General features: G+C 43.5%; 1 protein-coding gene across 21 annotated transcripts in view; it reads left to right on the top strand.

Annotated features, from left to right (window-relative positions):
* The window catches only part of RBFOX2 (RNA binding fox-1 homolog 2), a 170,796-nt gene that overhangs the window by 88,007 nt on the left and 64,830 nt on the right, over positions 1-17,959 (top strand). Inside the window, exon 1 of one of the 21 annotated variants that reach the window (XM_086887341.1) lies at positions 16,321-16,339. The exons of the other annotated variants lie outside the window; for them this stretch is intronic. The gene's annotated coding sequence lies outside the window, so the exon portion shown is untranslated. Of the gene's footprint in view, positions 1-16,320; positions 16,340-17,959 lie in introns of those variants that run through there. 21 annotated transcript variants of the gene reach the window in all.

Here is a 17,959-nt window from a genome sequence, read left to right as displayed (position 1 = left end):
CCCATTACAGGAGACTGTCCTCCTTTGTTTGAACTGTCTGCAAGGGAGACTGAGTCCCAGAACAGCCTCCCCCCTCCTGTCCCCTTATGGCTGCTTTAGGTTCTGTCCCCCTCCAGGCAAGCTGGATGCTGCAGGATTCCCCCTGCTCCCTTAAAAGAAAGAATTAAGAAAGAAAAGCTTTATCTGTGTGTGGTAGAAGGCCTCCTGTTTTCCTCTTGGACTTCTCTTAGGAGTTACCATTATTTCCCTGTCCCTTTTCCCTGCTTTGAGGATTGCATGTCCCTTTCAGTCCAGTTGTCCTTTCTGCTTGCTCCTTGCTTTGGTGCTATCTTGCAAACTTGCATGAGCTGTTGGAAGGGAATTGCTCTCTTCTCTGTCCATGGACTTCTGCATTTCCCCTTTCTTTGCTGTTTGAGAAATGATGCTTCTTTACATGGTATCTGACTCAGTGCCTATACCTATACCTATCCCCTACTTTCTCATTCCCTTCTACTGTATGCCATAGGACTTCTCCTTAGTACTGCCAGACACCATGTCAGCATCAGAGGTTTGTGTGAGAGAAATCCTATCCAGTCACTTTTCCAAGAGACTTTCCCTTGGGAATACAAAGTTTAATCTGCATCTCACTTTTCCTGATATTAGGACATAGTTGCTTGAGGTGGGGCTCTGGGTTGTGTCTGTAACTGTTACACTTAGAGATTTAACTGCTGGTTGAGAAAGGCATACTCTTAAGGGCCTAAAAATCAGTGGGGCCTGGCAGAACCTGGTGAGTGTTTTTTAGTCTTTTTCTCTTGGCCCCCTGTGCTGAGCACTTTGAGATGCATTGGAGTAGAGGTGAACCACTGCAGGTGCTTGTAGAGCTGTCTTGGGATGGCAGAAGCTGTATTCAACATTTCCTAGGCAGGATGGAGAAAAGCAACTTGATATGAGACTGCCATTTCCTTGAGTCCCTGTCCTAGAAATAACCTCGCTGCTCCCTAGTGCATTTCTTCTGCAGGTGACTAGGTGGTTATCCCCGGGAATTGAGAAATGAGGATGCCTAAGTTTGCTGAGATACTTGATTGCCAAGGCTGTGTAAATTTAACATACAGTTTTAATTGTATTTTAAGAACTATTAATTTATGAAGTATCTGGATCAGTGAAGAGGTTGTAGTGAGCTACAGAAAAATACAAAAGTTCAAGGTTGCAAAGGAGGGAGGCCCTTGAAACCAGCAACATCTTTCCCTCCAGCTTATTAATTCATGATGCAATGGCTCCATTGCATTTGATTAGTATTGACCAGCCTTCTACTATAAAATCTAACACCAGTGCAAAAGGGGTCTGCAGTGGATGTCTCTGTGTGTGATGTTTTTTAGACATGGATTCTGGTCTTACTGACTGCTTCGGGTAAAATGCTTCATGTTCCGGTTTTAGATCCATTTCCAGCAAATGGTGTGTGCAATTGGCTGCCCCTTTGCAATGAGTTTCTTAATGTACTTACCTCCCAGCTGCAGAGTCACAGACTTCACTAACAGGCATTCCTTGGAGGTCTGAGTATCAGGGAGGAGATAGTTAATTTGCCTAAGTCTTCTCAAAAATGCTATTTAAAAGGATGTAGTCAGTATTCTTTCTGTCAGACATGTACCCTGGAATCAGAGTAGAGAAATGTTAATTTTCCTTCCAAAAGTATTTTGGTATTCTCCTGCAGAGTCATTTATGATCCTCTGCTGTGTGGGATGGATTTTTGCTGGGCTGTTGGAGGCTGTGCTGTGACCAGTGAGGGCAGGACATATATAGGCTGGTTTTGTAGAGTTCATAGAAGCCAGAGCAATTAATGCTCAACTGGAAGCTTTTGGAAAAAATTGTGTGTTTTACCAGCATGAAAGAAAATGGGACAAATGCTGTTCAACAGAGTGCTTAGCTTAATACCTGATGTTTTTTTCTTTGCAAAATTGTTCATTAAGCAATATTATTCTTAAACTGAATTGAGAGTGATCAAGAATGTAATGGAGAGGGATTTCAATTCCCGGGCATTTCCGTATTTCATGTCGGGAAAGAAACCTTCATTTGTTCTCTTTATTTCTGTGGCTATTTCTGATGCTCTTTAATCACATGTTTGTATGCTATTTTTTTCCACGAGAAAGAAAAGAAAAAACAGGCAACCCTCTAACCATCCCCATCAGCTTCAGCGTATGTGGCACCATGATGACCCTTGCAAGTTATCAGTGGCAGAGTTGGCCATCCCAGATACAACCCACAGACCTCTGCCACTTTGACTGACTATGTAATTAGCTGTCATTTTCTGTGCAGGCCAGCTTGATCAGTGTTTGCCAGTTGGTTTTGTGCATTTGCTGACAGCAGAGGAATGGCGATGTTTTGCAATATTAGGCTCTGGTTTAGGCTTTGGGGGTGTACGCTAGTAAGCGCATTTTCCCTTCTCTTCCATCCCTGTGTGACCTTTCCTGTCTTACCTCTGCCCTCCATCGTTGGAGGATGGATGGATGCTTCTTCCTCCTCTCACTCCTCTCCCCATGATCCCTGGTCACTAGCTTGCCCCATACAAGCCATACTATATCCATACTCTCCCAGTCTCCATTTCTCTCCAGTTACGTGCCCTCCTGTTTTGACAGACTACTACTTTATCTTGATCATTTCAGTTCCTTCTCAGCTGATTTTTAGACCTGCTTATTCTTTGCTTCTCTTCCTCCTCTTCCTCCCTCTCCTCACTACAGTCTCCTTGTCATAGGCATTTTTAACTCTCCGCCCACTGCCTTCATTCCTCATTTAGTGTGCCTTTTCTACACCTATTGCAGTCATACTTGTCTGTTCTATTTGCTCCCTGTCACTGCCTGTGCTGATAGTGCTCAGGTTTCTTGTCTCAATTTAATTTTCTCCTGCTGCATTTACAGGTCTGTTTCTTGGTTTTTTGTTTTTTTTTTGGATTTGAGGTGCTCCTTGATGTTGCATCATCCCTGCTAAGGAGATGGTGTAAAGTACTGGAGATGGATCATTTCCCTGCTGTCAGTGATCTTCAGACCTAGATCTGACATGGCCAGTATCTCCTCTGAAGTTGTGGATGATCTCCAAATGAGACCATGAAATCACAGAAAATGGGGTGCAAGTGGCACTGCCAGCCACCCTTAAGAGATCTCTGTTTCCTGTTAGAATAAACAATATCTAAACCATTCCTGATGGTGAATAACCTGCCTTAAAAGCATTTGCAATGCCACTGCTGGCCTTTCTGAGCATTGCCAAGTCTTTCCTAGTATCTAACATAAAGCTTGTTGCCACCATTTGTTCTTTCAGTGAGGAATATAACTAATTGATTGGTTCTTTCCTTTTTGGCAGGTTTTGCATACTGTTATTTCTTTCTTTTTTATATTTTAGCTTTTTTTGATCATTGCATATGGCTTTACTGGGAGATTTAGCTGATTAAATATAAGACAGGCACTGTAATTTTCCATACTTTGGTTGTAATGTTGGTCAGATCTTGGTGGCTAAATATAGATTCCTGAAATGCAAATTTTTCTGTTAAATAAGAAGTTCTCTTAGACTTTTCAAAGTGTATGTGGAGGTTTCCTCCTCCCTTAATCATAAACAAATCAAAATATACCCCCTACATTTTTCTCGGGTTGGATTGCTATGGTTTAAGTAACAGAAGAAGTCATCAACTCCAAAATCAATTATAGATAGAATGAACAAAAGATTCGATTTGAATAGTTTCTTGGAATTTTATCAATTGAAAACTGAGTCCTACAGTGGGAAGTAACCAGCCTGACTCTACCAGCCCTGCCTCTAATGGAGATTTTTACCCTGAGTAGTCTCTAAATACCTAACTGGAATTGCACTCCAAGTAGTCTGTAATCTGAGGGTGCATGGATGCACCAAAAAATGTCCAAGTAATTGCAAGCGTAATCTTTCTAGCTTCTGAAGTCTGCCCTCAGGCTGCGAGTCTTGAGTATGGTTAAAACCCTCTGAACTGTCCTCCTGGTTATCCTGCTTAAAATTCATAGTGTCTGCAGTTGTGGTCCTGTGGAGTTTAGGATTTCTGTGTGCTGTATAAAAGTCCTGGTCTCCATGAGTTATCTGACTTGGAGGGCATATTTGACTTTCAGATAATTGCTTTTGATTAGCCAAGATGTAGATAATCAGAGTTTGACCTACACAGTGCACAGACCATCATTCACCTATCAGGTCTCACTGAAGCTCCTTATCTAGGCCTATGCTCTCTCTCCAGTCTTAATAGCAAAACCTGCTTTAAAGTACTTAAAAAGATTGACTTAAAAATGTCTTGGAGAGAAGTTTGGATTTCTTAGATAGTACTAGTCCTCCTTTGTCTAGTGTACCCTCCATGGAGAGTGAAACCATTGATTTGATTTGTTGTTCTTTGTAGCTTTTCTCATTTTTGTTACGGCATCATATGAAAGGAGGTTATCAAAACTGAACAATTATGTAAAGTGCTTAGAAATATTAGAGAGCAGGAGTAGGAAGGGCTTTTGTTTTTCAGTGTGTCTCTTCCTGCTTTATAAAATTTGGTTGTGATAAATAGGGCAGCAAGGGAAAGGATTTCAGTTTCAACAGGCATAATTTTAAATCTGTCTAAATTTAAAAAGGATCCTTCCAGCCTGAATCGGGAGGTATGGGAGGAATGGCATGTTAATTTGGTGAAACTAGTGAATTAGTCAATTTGTTGACTGTTGGTTGACTGTAAGATACTGTGCTATGTTAGCTTTGCTTAGTGCTCAAATATTTAATGCAGATTCGTTTGCTTTATATTTCCCTTTTGCTTTTCTTTGTGTGCGATGTTTAATGTTGCTACATTTGCTTTGCAAATACTTTCTCAGGTCTGTTTCCATCCTGTTCCAGGATGAAGCATTCTATCTTGAAGCAGTGGGAGAGGGAAAAAAAGTGGTTCTAGTAGTCTATTTCACATGAGTTTGGTTGGGGAGGTGTTAATAGATTTTCAGAGTTGCATTAGACTGTGATGGAACCAATCTGTGGCAAAGAGTGTACTGTGGTGAGATAGGGGAATGAGGAAGGTGGTGACTAAAGGCTGTGGTGAGAACTTTGGACAGTTCCTTGGTCCGTGTGTCCTTCACAGGGACATGGGTGACAGACTGAATACACCAAGTGTGACTGATGAGGAGGTGTAGTCAAGGAGGGGCTGACTCTCTTGGTGGCCCCAAGAATTTAGGTCATCCAAAGCCAGTTGCAAACCTTCATCCTAAGAGAATTTTTCTGAGGGACTCTAGGTCTTCAAAGCATCTTTTGATCAAAACGCTGCAAGGGAGGATGAATTTATCTGGGAACATGGACTTCTGAAGGGTGGAAAAAATACTGTGCTTCATCAGAAAGCAAGACTTCTGAATGCTTTGTCTTATTCAATGAGATGAGTCTAAATTGGGTTTAAGCAGATTGAAGATCCATGATCTGTGTTCTCCATCAAGTCTGAAACTGTAGCACTGAGCAGTCCAGTAGTGACTTTGGCCATAGACAAAATGATGAAGGTCTTCTAACAAGCCTTGCTGTAAGGAGGTGAGAAAGGCAGTGACTTTACTGTCCCTTTCAGCTCAACTGCTTTCTCAGGAACATTCTTGGGTTTTTGTTAGGAGTATTTTTAATTGGTTTTGACAGTGAGCTGCAGGAGTAACTGCAAGTGTTGCACAGAAGTCAAGAGAAAGCTGCACTGAAAGCTGCAGACCTGAGTGTCTCCGTTCAGATCCGTGCCTGCCTGGCCCTCCCGCCTGCCAGCTCCAAGGCTCCCTGCCTGATGAATGGCTGGGATTCTGCTTGGCAGCTGACATGGCCAAGAACACATCTCCTGACCAGATGTTGGGAGCTTAAAGCAGAAGTGTATAGAAATCCAGTGCTGCTTTTTTTATTTTTTTTATTTTTTTTTTTTCTTCACTGGGTGGGTAGGAAACTTTGAGCTGTGTTATTTGTAACACAGAGAAGAATAGCTAGAACTGAGTAATAGGAATTTCCTAATGTTTTGGAGATGCATAGAGGAAGATAAATTTCATTCTTCTGGGGCGTTTGTAGAGGCTTTCAAAAGTGTAGTAGGCCTCTAGGTTAGCTGTGAAGCTCTGTGTGTCACTATACAATTATACTGAGATTCTCTCTGGCCTAAATCTAGGTGAAAAGAATCTGGTGTCAGGAAAGAACCACGTTTGATTGACATGGTTTAAATGCAGAGTTGTGATGAGCCTCCAGGCTACTGTTCAGACAATCCTAGCAGAAGAGTGTTCCCGTAGCCAATCATAAAACCTTAGAATCATAGAATGATTTGGGTTGGAAGGGATCTTTAAAGGTTATCTAGTCCAACCCCTCTGAAATGAGCAGGGACATTTTCAAAGATTCAGCTGTGAAAGTGGTTTGGGCATTGGCCTTCAGCTGTGTCTGTCCCAAATTTCTGCCAGGGGATTACTGTGCCTATATGAGTTGCTCCTGTGCCCTCACGTGAGGTCAGCTGTGGTAGACCTGCTCTTGCAGAAGTGCATGGAGACGAGTCTGTTGATTAAGTGCGATGTTTGTATTACCCAGCAGAAGCAGAGCACAAAACTTCTTCCGTTGTGATCATCTAAGATCAACCATGGCTGTAAAGTGGAGGTGGTCTTTGTGCCCTGTGGTGCCAAATACTGAGATACTGAAAAGGCTTTATATCCTAGACATGCAAGAGGAAGCTAAAAGAGCAATTTTCATCATAAAGAATTTAAGGGAAGTTTTTCAGATGTATCTGTCTTTCTGTGAATCATCTAGTGGATGTTGAAGGCCTGACAAATGAAGGACACTTCTGTTAACAATGAATATATTGCCTGCTGTGGGTTACTACTCGTACTGTTGTTGGCAACTTTAGAACATAAACGCTTCCTAAAAACTTAATAGGACAGAAATAAAGCTCAGTTTGTGGTGATAGGCAGTTCAAATCTCATCAAACGAGGTAGAGTTAAAACCAAGTGTTGAGGGCTCATGCTGAAGAATATTTCTCAGTTTTGACAGTGATGTCTGTGGGCTGTGCTGGCCCATCTAGGGGATGAGGCTGTGGAGCCCATACAGCAAGCTGCATCTCTAAATTCCCAAGCTGAGTGTGTTGGGTTGCAGATGGACATCTGTTTTCAAGGAGCATCTTTGTAGGACAGAGCAACTGCCTGTCTGTCTGTTCCATGCAGTAGCTTCAAACGGCGGAGAAATTATTCCGGTTCCTTATGTCCTCATTGCTCCGTGTTGAAAATGCTACATCTTCAAAAGAACAATTCTTTTGAATTTGCTTCTTGTTTCAGTTAATTGGGCTCATTCTTAATGTGGGGAGGATTATCATTTGGACTAGTTACATGCTTGTGCTGCAGGCTCTCCTTCCTCCCCAACCTCAGTGTTACATGTTTCACACATTGTATCTCTTAAAGGAGGCGGTAGCACCTTTGAAAATTAGAGTGTGGGGTAGAGTCCGGTCAAATCTTGTGATGTTTCAGGTCAGCTGTCAGTGATAGTAACCAGATCTATGGCAAATCTTTCCCTCCCTCTCCCCAGGGTGCCTGCTCAGTCCTTTGCATGCCAGTGGAGCTGATATGATCCAAATTAACTTTTTCATCTGTTTACATTTATTTTCTGAGTCATGAGAGGTCCTCAGGAGCCACAGAATTAAATGTTGTTTTCCTTTCTAACGCTTTTTGTATGGTATAAAAAATGTATTTTTTTATTGTTGTGTGGGATCAGATGCTGGTTTTTTCCATGTTAACATGCTGCTGGGTATGCAGCGCATCATGGGAATAACACGGAGCTGCACAGTCAGCAGAGGAGTGCTCATTATTTTGATGTCTGCTGTAAAATGGTGGCTCCTGCTCTAAATGACTTGGTGAGGTAGTTGCTCCTCTTCCAACATGTTTTCCTTTCTGTGTATGAGGTCTTCCAATAAGATAGGAAAGTACAAGGTATTTTTGGGGCCAGGTTGCATTTGACTTCTGGCTGGATCCTTTAGTTTCAGAGATATATGAAGGACAGCTGGGGTGGTAGTTAGAAGCAGAGATGTAAAATCCCAGGACTCACTGCTGGCAAAGCAGCAGGATTGTTGTCAGTCTCTGAATTACACTGCTGTGACTGCTATCTTATGCTTTTAATGTAAACAGCATCTTTTTGGTAGCGTGGCTGATGGCCAGTGTTGACCAAGGGATGCTGCTGCTTTTTCAGAAGCAGAAAGGTAAGAGGGTGGGACCAGACGATTGATTCACCTATTCAAGAGGCAGGTGCTCTTCCTTGAAATGCTGCCTGGAAAGAGGTTTTGCTGTTTGACAGTTCAATGCTTCACTTTGGAGCTATTTCATGCCACAGAGCAGGAGGATGAGAGAGAATTTCATTAATATGAAGCTGGCCATCCCAAGAAGGCAGCTTGGGGGCTGCCTGGGTCTCTTCTCTTGGCTATGAGGACCAGGGAGGAAATAGCAGGAGCACTGGCTTGCAGTAGAAAACTCACTCTGAGTGTGCTGCAGGGCCCTTCCTGCGCATAGCAAAGACCCGGCTGTTCTCCTTCAAAGGTCTGAAAGCAGCTGAAATGAGACTGCAGGGGAATTTAGCGGTTTCATCCAAGACTGCATCTGCAGACCTTGCTGAGTTGTCGCATACCCTTGCACGCTCCCTGCTGTGCCTGAGCCATGACAGGGCCGAGCCATTTGGTGCCCAGCTTGTACCTTGAGCTGGGCCAGGATCCAGGTATGAAGAGTGTCTTCTTGCGCAGTCCAAGAGGCACCTTTGACAGCATATGACACGTTGTGATTGCGGTTTGGTTACCATCATCTTTTAAAAGATGGTCCGTGGGTGCCAGTAAAGGCAGAGATTACTCTCTTTCTGTATCCTGTTAATTAAAGCTTTTACTTGAAAAGGAGATGCCATGGTGCAGCTCAGTTAGCCAGGGCAGACTAGCTTGTGTCTGTCCTTCAGGATAACCCTTTGGCTGCTGTTTGTGAAGGTGTCTTTTTGTCTTCTTTTCACTCAGAGTAGGTGTATTTGTTCTTTGAAGCCTTCTTCATGTACTGTGTGAGCAGCAAATATCTTAGGTCTTTTGAATCTAGGTAGATACGCAGTGGAAGCTGCTACAAAAGATAATTTTTGAGTCTGGCTGCAGGTTTCATGGCCCTATAAATTTGATCCTGAATATGTCTTTATATGTGATTTTGATTTTCTGCAAAGTATTAGGTACCCCCTGAAATTATCTTTTAAAACCAAGAAATTTAGAGGTGAGAGCATAGCTTAAGTCCTACTTATAAACCCCAAGCTTTTATCACTGTCATAGTAAAAATAGCCAGCAGTACATGAATGACAAGCAGATGATAGCTGAGTAAATGAATGGGTTTTCTGTTACATCTTAAACTTGATTTCTAGCTGATTTTATTTGTGCCAGTGATGGCCAAGCTGTGTACATCTGTTAGCATCCCACTGAGAGGCCAGTGGAGCTGCTCGCACCCAAGAAATGCCTGAATAAATGCACTGCTGAAATTAAGGGAGGGAATTGTGGGGAGTAAAGACAGATTGTCACGTACTGTTTCTCGATCAGGTGCCGGTTGAGCTTTGGGTTTGGTGATCTTAAGATTTTTTTCTCTTTTAAGGTGCAATATTAAAAAATTTAAAACCCTGTGGGGTCTTCAAGCAAATTATTTTCTTCCCGAGTATGAGCACCCAAGAGTCAGAAGCCCCAGGAGAGGTGAAAGCAAAGCATGAGCTAGCTATGTTCTGCACCTCTGTGGAAAGCAGAGCACCTTGTTACTTTTTTCACAGGTGTTTTTGCTTGTTTGGAAAGTAACTGGAGCTGTGCTCATGAATATTTGAAGCTGAAAGGTGCCTGTTGAGGGCTGGAGGGAAGTAGGGCCAAGGAAGGGCAGGCGGTGTGGGAGCCAGAGGGGCAGAACAGGGAGCGGCCCTGGCTCTGTGTGGTTGTCTCATCTCTCTTGTGGTAGTAGACTTCTTATGGGGATGAATGTGCTCTGAAATATTTATTGCCCTGTTTAAATATTCATTGCTGCAAAGGCCGTGCAGCCTGATGGCAGCAGTGGAGCCTCAAGGGACAGGGGCCACAGCAGTCCCTGGCATTTCCTTTCAGTAATATGATAAAAATATATTTAAAAAAAAATAAATAAATCGGGCATTCCCCCACTGCAAGATTGACAGGAGCACTCAGGCGTATGTCCCAGTGTTTCCTCTTCGTGCCAGAGACTTGTATTTGCTCTCAGGCTCGTATGCTGGGGTGCTGCTCTTGGTTGCCAGATGCTAATGCTTTTTTTTCCAGGCCTGTATCCTGGAGTGAGTGGCTTTGTTTAGCCTGACACTGTGAGTGTGAAAGGGGATGTACAGAAGGGCAAACCGACTGGCTTGAAAGGGTTTAAGTTTTGTATAGCCTGTCTTTTTGTCTTTCTGTAGGTGAGCAAGGAGAGGGGAGAAAAAGGACCTTTAATGCGCTTGGCTGTGGAAGGTGGTGGAGATCTGCTGAGAATTATAGAGGGGTAAACTTCTTGGGAACTCATGTAGTAATATATTAAGGGAGCTGCAGATGCTGACAGACATGCTCTGACATGAGATGCTCTTATATCAATTTAGCTTTTAAGGTTTATTGATTTAGCTTCAGTAAAATAGAGCAGTTTAAAAGTAGGACTGCCAATGCTGCACAGTAGTTTAATGTGAATATTTTGCACGTTGCTATTGTTAAACCTGCACATGCTTTATGTGTCCCAGGGCATTGATGTGGTGGTGACAAGGGAGAACAGCATGTTTCCGATGGTGCTGCTGAGTGTGGGGGCTGCAGGAGCTGCTTTAGCCAGGAAGAGGCACTTGAAAGGTGGTCAGATGTGCTGCTGACCTCGAGCTTTACCTATGAGCTGTGCAGGTGGCCTATGCAGGGAAGAAGTCTGTTCTGGTTCGTGGTTGCAGCAGGAATGTGGTAAACATATATTAGCTGGAAGGCCTGGGGAAAAGAGGCTTTAAAAGGATTTTGTAACAATGGGAAAATCTTTCCTGAGATGCTCGACAAATTCACTGTGTACGAACCGGCTTTATGCTGGCTTATGTGGGGATGCTCTAGAAGTTAAGTGAAGCAGGTAGTGGCAATAGCATATGCTAAATGTCCATGTAGCCTCTTGATCTGGGATGAAGTGGCATTTCAGGTGCATTTCAAAGTTGCACTTAACGTAGCATAACTGTGGGCTGCTGTGAGAAGAGCAGTCTCCTTCATCTCTGTGCCCTGGCCATATGCTCAGCCTCCTCACCGCTTTGGGCATTGTGCTTAAGCAGATATAAAGCGAGACAGTTGAGTTTATGACCAAACAGATGACTATTGTTTGGATTAATTTTCTGGCAGTGGCTGTGGCGTGACTGGATCTCACAACGGCCGGGGAGGGGAAGCACAGCCCCTGATTCCAAGGCCAGTTGGTAGTTTGTCATATTAGTGGTACATGAAACTGCACCTATACTTTTCAATAGCTTGCTCCTCTCTGTGAGGTGAGGTCATTATGCTTATAAATGTGTATGCTGCTTAGTTTAATCAGCTTTAATTTATGTGCATTGACTTCCACCAGCCCTTGTTAGCTTTCCAGGATATTGTCCTATAGATCTGGCTTTAGATTGTCTCTTCTGGCTGTACCTGCATTGTAGGCCATTATGGCTCACTCAGTTACCTCTGTTTTGGGTGGCATAATGTTTTCAGCGCAAAGACAGGAAAAGATGGAAAAGACTGAGTCCTTCTCACCAACTGACTTAATGACTGTCATTTAGAAATCAGTAAACAAAATGAAATGGTGTCTTTCACCAGAGCTCAGTTTATCAGACTCAGCTTTTGGCTATCAGTTTTCTTGATTACTTTTTTCATTAGATTAAATATTATTAGCATCTACTTTATTTTCCTCACAATTAATATACTTTAATAAAATAATCAGTTACCACTTTTTTTTTTTTTTAATGATAAGCAAAATAAATTTGGCTTTTCAAGGTTTACAGTGTGCAGCCATGTGTCTCTTTCCAATCTTGGGGTCATTTCTGTAGCTATTTCATGTTCCCTTTTGAATTTTTTCTTTCCATTTTTAAAATTTGCATATTTTGAAGCATGTGTCTCATTTTTCATCTGACCAAGGCCACATACCTGAGTAGCAATGCTTCCCACTCCCTCAGGTTGGTAATATATCTGAAAGCTGTAGTCACTCTCTGTACCAGGCTGCTGCACTGATGAGTTGCTTCTCCATGCTCCTTTCCAGACCCTCTGCTTTCCAGGACACACAGTGGAGGCTTCTTTGAAAATGGAAAACTACTCTTGGAACAAATGACTAGCAAGAGATAGGAGAATGCTGGAATGGAAAGTAACTGTGGGAAGAAATCTGTGTTTCTAAACCATCAAATTTCTGTTCTGAAACGTGTGCCAAGTCAGTCGCAGACTTCCTCCGCCCTGCACCCTGAGAGCAGCTTGATATAATGTTGTTGCTGCGTGACTGAGTCCTGGTACTCGAGTCACAGATGGGTCCCGTTTGCCTCATCTCATCTCCTGTCTTCTGTACTGAATTCTGAGCATACCCATGATAGGCCAGTGGCAGTGAAAATGTGACAGGGCTGAGATGTTTAGCTGCTTGCACGAAAAAATCCCCAGAGCCTCAAGAGGAGCTCTGGTTTTGTGTTTAAATATGCTGCATACGTCTCATTCTCCACCTTTGCTTCAGAGTCACGTCTGAACATGCGGCTCCTCGCTATGGTTTCTGCCAGCTCTGCAGTTCTTTCTTTCCAAGGCATTCAGTGCTCTCCAATTGATTCCAGATGTGTTCTCCCTTTCCCGGCGCTTTCTCCCTTCTTCCTCCTCCTGCCCTGGCAGCAGAGACAGGGCTGCTTTTTTCCTGTGTGGTGCTGGAGTTAGTGCAGGCAGGGGGGAAGACTTCCCTGCTGTCCACTGAAATCTGGGGAATTGAAGGGGCCAGTGTAAGTGAAAGCTGCCTGACAGGGCTTTGAGATTTGTCCTTCCTCCAGGAGCCAAGTCAGCTCAGAGCAGCTCCTCTGTACAGCTCACTACTTCCTTCAGCTCATTGCCTTCACAGCAGGGGAAAGAAGGACAGGAAAGCCTGATACCAAAAGTGATCTTCAAAATCCTTCCTAGAAGAGCGCTGGAAATAGAGAGAGATCTGGAAGAGTCTGTTGCAGATAGCTGTGTCACATACCGAGGGCTTTGAGAAATCCTTGTCACTAAAGTAGATACAAATCTTTCTTAGGGGCTGAGTGAGCTTCATGAGGATTTAGACATTCAAGGAAGCCATCTGAATTCTTGAGGTTGCAGGAATAACTCTCTACACTCACTGAGATTTGGTGATATATTTGCAGATGCAGAGCAGTAGTCCATTCGCAGAGCAGAGGTGATGAAAAATTGCTTATCTGTCCAACCTTGATTTGGGTTGGGGAAGCAGGTACTGGTTTTCTGAAATATCTCAGTTGGAGAGTTACCCTTTTCCTTGAAACAAAGCTGCTTGAAGTGAGCAATCTGATTGCAGATCTAGCTGAGGAGACACTTAACTGTGACACTACCTTGCCAGCATTGTTAAGAGATACCATGGGACCAGGTGGTATTTTTCTTCCCTGTTATATTTCCATGTTCTGTAGCCCTTCTTTTTCAAAGGAGCACCGGGAACCACTGGTTAGCTGTCTGGAGTAAGGCAGAGAATCAGCACAGGCAGGTCCTCTGTGCCATCTAAAGTATCACCCAGATATCCTGCTGCAACTATGGACCTCTCCTGAAAAGCAGTTACCCATTCCTTCCCCACCACTAGCCTCTGGTTTCTGCTGCTTCCCTGAGAGAGGATCCACAGTCATGCAGTGGAGAGTGTGATTGGTTTGCTAATCTGCTGAATAGCTGATGGCAGCTAGTTTGGATTAAACATACGTGACACATCTGCAGCACACTGTTCCTTAGCTGTGACTCATTTCAATTCTGGTCCCAGAGAAGGAACTTAGCTGTCTTTGCCTGACAGAGGAGTAATCCCCTTCGTGTGGGACATGCTTCTGCCACCCTGGGTGCCCACTGGATTAACAGAGGACTCGATTTGGTAGTATTTTGAGACATTATTTTCATGCTGATTTGTTGAAAGCTATAGGTGTCTTATGGAAATCTTTTTTTTTTTTTCCCCAAGAATGTTTGACTATGAATGCTAAGCAGAAAATAGTCACTTGGAATGTTGCAAAGCTGGAAAGAACACAACCAGGGTAGGTGCTAAAGGACAAAACTGGACCAAAAAATTGAGCCTGAGCTTTTCTCTTAGTTGCTGGCTTTGTTGCTGAGGATGTATCCATCCTGGTGACTTTCTCCTTTGTTCTCCACCCTTACCCCCTTCTCCCCAGGAATACTCAGAGGTAGTTTAATTCCTAATATGGAGTGCAAACAGATGTTGGGACCCTGATGTCTCTCGAAGCACAATTGTCTCTAATCAACCCCAGAGAGCATGAATGGATTGAAAGCATTTGTTGGGATGCTTTTGTGCCAGTAATGTTTAATTTTTTTTTTTTCTGAGTGGAGAATAATGTAGATTTCAGGAGCAGAAATCAGTGCTTTTTAAAATCTGAAAGGTATGTTTCAGGCTGGTAAGTAGATGTGGCCCTGGGCCTTATTAATGTTGCGTAACTTTAAAGCTTTGGATATATCCAACAGGAAGCCTCTTTGCAGGTTGCCCGAGGGCTTCTTACCAAGTGTGCATGCATTCAGCACTGAGAGCCTGTGTTTGTACATAGGGGTAGAGCAAAAGTTGGCCATTACTGGATGTGATGATAGCATGGGGATGAGTGAGTGCTTCCTGTGTATAACAGTAAGATAAGACTATAATTTTCTTTCATCCTTTCCTACAAAAGGGGGGCTTGAACTTCTTTTCCATAAAGTTCTTAAATGCATTAAAAAAAACCCTAAAAGGCCAGCTGCTTTATTTTACAGAACACTTTTTGGTGGCCTGGAATGATAGAGTGTGTTTTGGAAGATAACTTGTTCTTCCCTTGCTTTAAATATCTAGGAAGGGCAAGATTAGATATCTAGTGCAAGTTTGCACCAGGAAGTTGAAGGAGACATGCCTTTAAATGGTTAGTTAGGTGCAAATGTGAGTGCAGGCATCTCTTCTTAGATTTTTTTTTTTACTGGTGCAAGATTAGCTCATTGAGGCTTAACCCAGTGCAAAAGGCATTTCCTGAGTGATTGCATCCAACTTAAATTAAAAAAAGTGTACTCATGAACTCAACTTCTCTTTATTTTAACAAACTACCATAAAATTCAGCAGATGTTTCCAGAACTACCTAGATTAAGAGTTTGCCTTTGGGAGGATTCAGGAGGAATTGCTCTTGTGCCCATGAGAGTAGAGTCAAAATCCAACATCCTTTTCTATTACCACAGTGTGTTATAGATCAAATGAAGATCAAGCTCCAGATGTGCAGATGAAATACAGAACCTCTTACTACTGTGATCCTCTTCAAGGTGCTTTTATGATCAACCCACACCAAGAAGGAGTGTTGATTTTATCAGACACTGTCCCAGACACACAGGCATGTCAGTCCTGCTCTCTGGAGTTACAGAAATGCCTTTGTAGTGTGGAGAGTGGGTGTCAGGTTAGGGTCACGTACCCCTCTGAATCCAGGAACGGGTTTGTACAAAGATGAAGGATATGAGATGGTTATATCCTTTGTATATATCACCCCCAGATTTCCTTTCTGTAGGCATTTTACCCGCTCTTCCAGTTCAGAAGCTGATCTGTAATGAAATAGCCACAATGGAGAAAGTGTTACTGCATTTTGGGATTGAGACCCTGTATCATGTTTGCGGGCATCTGCAGGGTTGGCATGGCCAAGTCACTGTTTTGAGGTGTCTGGGGTGTTGGAAAGCCATCACTTCATTGTTCTGTACATCGCTTTGTCTCGTGTTTGAGTATCCTCATGGCCCTAAAAAGCGAAAGCACAGTTTAAAAAACCCCGGTGTAGGTTCTGTGTGCAGTGAGAGCCACCAGTGTAGGTTGGAATTTATCTCTGGTGTAATGAATACCCCAGCCTGTGTTTTTTTCTGCAAGGGGTAATCCTGCAGTTCCTGGTGCTCGTGGGGAGCATCGTTGGCAATGCTTTGTATCCATTCCCATTTGAGAAGAAAGTGTTTGTTGATACATTTATTACCAGCGGGCAAATTGTGGGATTGCCTGTGGAGAGGGTTAATGCATGCTGGAGACTGCGGCTCCCTGGCAGCCTGAGCTCATCCAAGTGCTGGTGCCCATAGCCCTTCCCTCCACAGCTTCTCCACCCCCTGTCCTTTCTGGCTCTGGTTCGCCTCCAGCTCCTTGCCAAGCTGTTTCAGCTGTCTTAACTGGGAACAAAACTAACCTGGCAATAAAAAGTGAGTATTTTTTTTTTTCCTGGGTTATGTGCTGAAAGGGCTCAGTGGTGAGCAGGCTGGCAGGGGAGAGAGGACACAGGAGTGCACAGCTGTAGGTGGTATGGTGGCAGATCCAGCCAGAGCCCCTCTGAAGCTGCAGCTGAGAACGGGGGAGACTCTTTTGGAAGGGGCTGGGAAAGAGACCCTGCTAGAGCAGCTTTTTTGTTGATCTGTTGGAAGAGGGGGAAAACACAGCCCATTATTAATTAATTAATTAATCGTAATTAATTAATTATTCTCCTGCTCCTAAGCAGCAGCCTTGTATGGTAAGCCCTTTCTCTCTTATCTGTGTACAGCCAGGGAGCAGTGCTTTGCATGTGTGATGTTTGCATCCCTGACAGGAGGCTGTGACCTGGGTTCTAGGAGGGACAGCATGGTCCCTGCATTCCCTCACTCAGAAGGATCCCTTTCTTACAGACAGCTGAGGGTGGGCAGTGGCTCCAGGTTCCTGCCAGGCTCTTCAGATCCCAGCTCTAAACATTTTTGCTGTTTACAGAAGGGATTAGGTTAGTGCAGAGAGCAAACAGTTGTAGCCTGGAACTCTTGGTCTTCACAAACAGGTTAATTGCCTCCGTTAGCTGCAAGTCAGTTGCTTCAAGGATTCATAAAATTGGTTCAGTGAAGACATATGTATTAGAATCCCCATTCCACTAATAGGCTTATACTCACATCTATCCCAGTGATTTGGGGGTTAGCAGAGTTCAAAGGCATTTTTAAGAGATTGATGTTTATATGCCATACCATTTCCCTGAGTATTTCTGTGTTGCTGATGACTCACAGTAGGGTTATGGATAGCACAGACCAGTTACCTTGTGGCAGTTTGCCACAACTGTACGGAAATTGTACTGGTTTTGCTTTACCTGGATGTCCTAGTTTTAGTTTATAATTTTTATTTGGCTGGTTAGGCTTTACTATCTATGCATGTTATGGCACAACAATACAGAAGAGATCTGAAGCTGCCTTGCTATAAGGCTCTTTTCATATCCCTCTACTTACACCCATTTCTCTAATGAGGAAAACAAAACGACTCCTTCACAGAACAGACTGATCTTTGACAGTTTTATGGAAGCAGGAGGCCTTTGTGTGCATTTCTGGTGTTTGCTCTTGGCGCTCCAGTGCCGTGATCTTGGATCACCACCTGCTGTCTGCTGAAAGAATTCGTCCTGTGTCACATTTGCTGAACCACGTTGCTCCTTGTTGAGTTGTTGTCCCCAGCTCCCTCCCTTCTGCAAGGTACCACCACGTGCAGTTACTCATCAGTTACTCATCGTTTCTCCGCTTAGCTTGGAGCTGCAAAGTTCATTAATTAACTTAAAGCTGCATAAGCTCTTAGAAAAGTGTCCCCATTAGGGATTTTTCACTGCTTTAGCTAATTTTTTTTTTTAAACAAAATGTGGGTTGGGTTTGTACTGATCAGTGTAGGCAAACCCCTGACTTAAGGAAGAAAATTAGCACCTGCAAGGACATGACTGGACCTTTGTAGGGCTGAGAATAGGGGCGTGAAAGAAGAGCCCAGATGGGTAACCATATCCTTCTTGTGCCCTGAGGGCTTGGGTGCTCATGAATCAGATGCCAACATTT

The sequence above is a fragment of the Cyanistes caeruleus genome, chromosome 4 (genome assembly GCF_971803275.1).
Source record: "Cyanistes caeruleus chromosome 4, bCyaCae1.hap1.1, whole genome shotgun sequence".
Classification (NCBI taxonomy): Eukaryota; Metazoa; Chordata; class Aves; order Passeriformes; family Paridae; genus Cyanistes; species Cyanistes caeruleus.
Note: the sequence above shows the minus strand (reverse complement) of the source record. Positions and strands in the feature narration are given on the sequence as shown.